Genomic DNA, 6,715 nt, shown 5'->3' with positions numbered 1-6,715 from the left:
GAGAGAGAGAGAGAGAAATAAATGGGATCAGTCTGTGTGTTTTTGCTTTTGTGCATGTTCAGCAAACAGCCCGTAAAATAAAAACAATCGAAATCGAAATCGATATCACATATGGGCCTACATTTTTGTAGGGCAGAGGGCACGAGTAGGTGAGACTTTACAAAACATTACCATGACACAACTGTCCGGAATAGCCCTTTGATATTCTCACCGTTTAATGGTACACCGATCTCACACACTGGGCACGGAACAACTGGAAGTGGACAGACCTGAACTGGACTTTTGTATGGTGAGGTTACGATGACACACATTAGACGGTGAGTGTGCCGTGCACATGGCACTCGTGTCACACTGAAAACACGAGCCCAATGTGACGGAGGTCATCTTGCACCTGTTCACCCCCCTCGGGGATCGAACGTGCGACCTCGTCAACTACAACGGTTCGGCAATGGGAGACACAGTACGATACCGCTGGGCCAAGAGACTAGTCTCTCGGCCCAACGGCACGAGACTGTATGAGGCTATCGGAGGGAGGTTTACCAACGTTCCACGCCAACTCTGTGCTAGTTAGCCTCCGTTACACTCTCCCCCTTAAACCTCACTCCCATCCCGGGTCAGCGGCACCACTGTGACGGAGGTCATCTTGCACCTGTTCACCCCCCTCTGGGATCGAACGTGCGACCTCGTCAACTACAACGGTACGGGAATGGGAGACACAGTACGATACCGCTGAGAGACTAGTCTCTCGGCCCAACGGCACGTGACTGTATGAGGCTCTCGGAGGGAGGTTTACCAACGTTCCACGCCAACTCTGTGCTAGTTAGCCTCCGTTACACCAACACAGACATCAGCCAGAGCAAGTTTTGGCACGCTAGCCCTAATCGCTAACTCAAACATAGAGACGTCATAAACATTAACAAGGACAAGATCAACACAAAACAGGCTATGCTGGAAAACATAGACGTCGGGGAGGCTATTTGCAGAAACAACAGTCTTGCACGGAACACTGGGCGCATTAACGATAGACACCAAAATTACACACACACACGCACACTAGACATGCAGTACCCACAAACAGGGCTCTAAATTAACACCCGCAAAACCATCCAAATGCTGGTGAAAATTCCGTTTGGCTGGTAGAAATGAAAGCTTACCAGCCATTTTGACCCATTGGTGAGTGTGTGTTTGGCCAGTATAGATTATAGATATAGCATATATACTATAGGCATTTTGGTGCACAACAAATAATTGCTGTTTGGTATTGGTAATTTAGTGTAGTGTTGTTAGTAGTTAATTTCCAAATTTCTTCTAATGAAGATAACTATTTTTTTTACTGGTCTGACCAGAGTAGGGTTTGCAGCCAAGGATGTCTATGAGGGGTAATTCAAAATGGCGGATTTACATTGAGAGGAACCCTCTGTTCATGTGAAAAGTGTGGCTACATTACCATGATGAATACTTAGAAATTCATGGTGGTAGCAAATACTTATAAAAAGGATGACATTTTTGAATGGGAATTAGCATAAATTGAGGAAATAAACTATTTTGTAACCATATATCCAACATATGCCATACAGGCCTTGCTTAAAGGTGCAAAGGATGGTATTTTATGACACTGTTCCTGTTAAAACAATCAGATGCAGTGTAAGAAAGTGTGCAAATATGTAGCATCATGTACTTAAGCAGTAAAAACCTATCACTTACCCTAACCCTAATCCTATGGTACGGAATAAGTACACACATGTGACTACAGTTATGTGTTAAGTGTTAGGTATGTGCAGTCTAAGTACATATCAAATGTAGGTGAACTAAAAACTGTTTAATTCGTAGTCCTCTAAATCATATTATTGCATTTTCTTTACACTATTTTGTTACTTCTATTATCTGTTTATCTGTGCAGTAGCATTACATATATTTTTTAACAGAGAGATAAATACATCTCTGAATGTGGTTGAAATGCTTTGATGGGAGCTGACTGAGACACAACACACAAATTATGTCCACCTGGTCCCATATAACAGATGTTATCCAGGTACTCTGTCCCACACAGTGTTGCCCTACCTGTTGGTTTGGTTTCTAGCTCGACAAGGTGTACCTTTGCAGACTGACAGATTGTTGAGTCAACATCAACAGGCACTGAGTAACGCGTTGGAGACATGCCGATGCCAGTGTCCTCGAGTGCCTAATTTTGGCAGCGTGACAGGCAGGTTGATGTTCTCTCTAAATCCTGTACAAGGCTGTTCGAGTGTAGGACAAAGTTGGCACACTTTGTGTGTGTGTGTGTGTGTGTGTGTGTGTGTGTGTGTGTGTGTGTGTGTGTGTGTGTGTGTGTGTGTGTGTGTGTGTGTGTGTGTGTACGTGCGTGTGTGTGTATGTGTGTGTGCTCGTAACAGACCTTCGGGAGAGAGAAAGAGAGAGAACACGAGAGGGAGAGAGAGAGAGAGAGATCATGAGAAACAGAAAGAGAACGAGAGAGTGTGTAAGTGTCTGGGTGATGAGTTCCACTGTAAATGATATGACCAGCAGCACATGGATGCAGGGCTGCTATCGTCATCCTATTGACAGCGTGGTGTCTGGATGAGCCCTCTACAGTAGCTCCACTGCACCCTTGTTGTTGTTGAGTTGGCATGAGGCTCACCCCGCAAGGCTACACCTCAGCTCTGCTTAAGCGGCTTTTACAGCCTCCACATGGGGCCACCTCTTTAAACGTTTGCACGCTCCACCGGCACCGACTGCTGACATCAGGGGTCAAAGGTCATGGTGGGGAGAGGGAGGGGATGGGGATGGGGATGGGGGAGGGTTATATGGTCCAGCACAGAAGTTCTTAGAGGAAACCATGCTATGTTTGCTTGCGGTCTCTCTGGCACACTTTCCACTGCTGGGCCTCAATTAAGAGACAAATACTGTAGAAAGCGTGGGAGAGAAACAGACCAAACACATGTAGATAGATGCATCATAAAAAAGATTATTTGCAAAGTGATGTGCATTCAGCTTTTGTAAGCAACTCCTTTTTATGTATATTTTTAGGGCTTTTTGTCATTATTATTTGACGGGACAGCAGAGAAAAGACAGGAATTGGTTTGGAAGAAAGAGATGGGTAAGGATCGGGAAACTACCTCGAGTTGGAATCGAACTTGGGTCCCCTGTGTGTCTAATTGACTTGTTTTCTGCCTCATCATGTATACACACTGAGTGAGATGCTCAAAGAAGACAAACATGCGGATGCCATCTTCATCAGCTGTTCTTAATAAATGCATCAATACATACATTACATTTTACATTACATTACATTTAGCTGACACTTTTATCCAAAGCAACTCAAGCTAGGTATTTCAGTCCCCTGGAGCAATGTGGGGTCACGTACCTTCCTCTGGAGCACTTTAGCCATGGATGGAGATGTAGGGGGAGGTAAGGGTGGGATTCAAAACTGCAACCCTCTGATCTAAAGACTACCTCCCTAACCACAAGGCCACAACTGCCCAGTACAATACAGCATATTGGTAGAGACATAACTATCACAGGAAATTAGTCCAATGTTGAAAAGTTTATCCAGATCCAGACATAGAGTGATCCAACTGTATTGTAGTAATCTGTTCACAGTTGGACAGTTTACTTGGCCTACAGTATTTTGACATGGTCTGCAATTCCCTGTTGAACCCAGTGACCCAAATCCAGTAACACATTCACATGCTCGCCACTTTATCAGGCTCTTAAAGAAAGACGCTTAGCTTGCATCATGCAGCAGAGGTTGAGGGAGGGTAAAGTCATAACGGCACCTCTGTAGTAGTCAGGTGCGATAACACGCTATCTGTTGGAAAGTGTAAAAATGCATTTACTGTATGGGCTGCTGTATTGATATGCATGGTTTACCTGTACAACACAACACAACACAACACACCATGCACTCAGTCACCTCAGTGACCTCTGTGATTGGCATTACCTCCTGACATCTGGAAAGTATCCAAAAAGGAATACAGTAAGTAGGTCATACACACACTGACACGCACACGCACGCACACGCACGCACACACACACACACACACACACACACACACACACACACACACACACACACACACACACACACACACACACACACACACACACACACACACACACACACACGCATATGAAATATGAGATTTGGTCCCGCAAAAAGATGTTACAGATGTAGGCCGTATACCTGCATAGACATGCCAGTCAGAAGTCATCCATTTTAGGAACTTTCCCCACCATGTACGGTACAGCACATGGTGAAACTTGTGTTGTATGAGTACCTCCACAGGTGCTACTATATGTCCTCATTCTTGGATATTTGTCAACTGTTGTACAGGTATCAGCATGGGCCATGGGAACCTCTTCCTGTGTGGTCCCATTTTGGATAACCAAATGCTTGTTAAAACATTTTGGGGAAAAAAATAGGACAGAAATATAGGGGTACGTTTTGCCCTTTGTCCTCATTGTGTGCACACAGTTGCTCAAGGGTGGGGTATAGAGATGGGGGGGGGATTGCACTCTTCAAACCCTCACGTTCGGTGTCACATTGCGCACAAAACCAGAGGTCAGGGGCCCTACACGGCATGCACATATTCTTAGTGCCTATGACTGGAAAGTGGGTCACTGTACACGTAGCACAGATGATTAACACTGTACATGCATAGCGAAACAAAGACACCAACAATGGCCTTTTTAGACCTCTATAGTCGCTGTGTGTTGTGTGAGATTGAGTGTTTATTGGCTGACACCTTGTGTGGAGAAGTGTGAACAGTGCTTGTGTTGTGCTTGTGCTATATTATTTGGCCTTTCCATTTGTTTTTGTATAGTATCCTTTTGGATAGTGTCGTTTTTGTATAACTGTCAAAGTTTGGATTGGGTCGGGCATGACCATGGTCTTGGTATGATCTGGGCTTCCAAAGCAACTTGCTGCATAATCCAAAAATCAAAGCAGTTTTGGACTGGTGAACCATCTGATACTGTGATACTATGATGATGTTGCAGTACATTCCCAATGGCCTCATGCATCTCCGAAAGTGGAATGGGTTTATGGTATGAGTGAGGAATATTCCGATTTTAAACAGAATGATGGCAGTATTCGGTTTGTTTGAGTCATGTAAACCCTATTCCTTCCAAATGTGTCCATGTTCTAGGAATATTCCGGTTTTAAGAACAGTCTCGCACATGTAAACGGAATATTCCATAACTTGTTTTAAACCAAATACTAGGAATATTCCTCTTGAAACCAGGACACTTTGTGCATGTAACTGTTGTCACAGCATTGTCATCGTCTTCAACACGACCCATAAAAATCAGCAGCTATGGAGAACTCAATAGCAACAATGCAGAGCAAATAAACTTCTCTCACGTTTCAACCAAAGACTTGTTCATTGGTCTCATTTTTCATAGGAAACTTTCTGGTTTCTGTATGTTTGTTATCAATTTTGGACACACCAATAAGCCCCAGAGACAATCCACCCTGGGCCCCTCGTCTTGTGCATAGTTTCTGTGTCGGGTTTTGGGGGAATGGGAGTTATGGAGATGTATATCTTTTCCTGTTTTAAGTCTCTCCTGTATGGAGTCATATTGCACATGAAAACAGGGCAAACAGCAAACATGTACATCAGCATGTCATTGTGTCTGTCTTGCGCATTTTTCTAGGCCATGGCAGAGAATAAACACTGTATGCCCGCTAGCAAACAAACAGACCCGCAATCAGCAGTGGCCCTTTTACACCTCTTTGTTGCTATGTTTGTGTAGCATGCACTCTTTTCTCTGTGTGTATTGTGTGTGCAGCACTGTGTGCTACTTTGACACTGTCACCAAACATTACTTTATGTTTGCTTTAGCGTTCATGAGTGTACATGCCAAAGTTCGGGTTCGGTGCATTTGGTTTATCAGTGTTTCACCATGACCTTAGTTTCCAAAACAAAACATAGAATAGAGTAGAGTAGAATAGAATAGAATAGAATAGAATAGAATAGAATAGAAATAATATAATTAAAATGAGATTCTAATTCTGAGATACAGTACTAACTCAATGAACCAGAGTTTATTATTGCATATTATATGGTTGTGACGTCATCGGTCGAATGCTCCATTCATTTCAACGGGGCTCCCCAACGTTCGCACGTCTGTTATTTTTCGATAACGGACGGGTTGGTCTATAACAGACCGCTGTCAATGGCAACAAGACTTTTCACTGCTAAAGCGACTTTTCAACAAGACTCTAATCAGCTGCTGTGATAGACAACACCTGTTGTCCTGGCTACCTAGCTGTTGCCTCGCGGTGTTCCACAACGGCACTGTTTTGTTTTGCGCAGCAACAATCTTTTGACTTAACATTAAATAGGCCTAAAGAAATGTCCCCGCCATGTGTGAATCATTTAAGTATATCCATATAATAAGCGGGTTAACTTTCGGCGACTCGGTCGCTTTGTGGAATAGCAGCACTTCAGAGAGAACAAGACCCCTCCGCTCCGCGTCGGGGTCTAAAGATTCTCTCTGTCGTGCTGCTATTCCACGGTAGCGACCTTCTCGCCGAACGTTAACCCTTACATATTATTCATATGTGTGTTACCATTTCCCAATAATGATGGTTCATCGTGGTGGGCATTGGGCCGAGTATATATAAATATCGAACAAGTATTGCACAATCACATCAAATAATAGCATTGCAGAAGGGTCAAATGAGGTCTGGGAGGAGTCAATGCATTTGTAA

This window comes from Engraulis encrasicolus, chromosome 6 (assembly GCF_034702125.1).
Source record: "Engraulis encrasicolus isolate BLACKSEA-1 chromosome 6, IST_EnEncr_1.0, whole genome shotgun sequence".
NCBI lineage: Eukaryota > Metazoa > Chordata > Actinopteri > Clupeiformes > Engraulidae > Engraulis > Engraulis encrasicolus.
Note: the sequence above shows the minus strand (reverse complement) of the source record.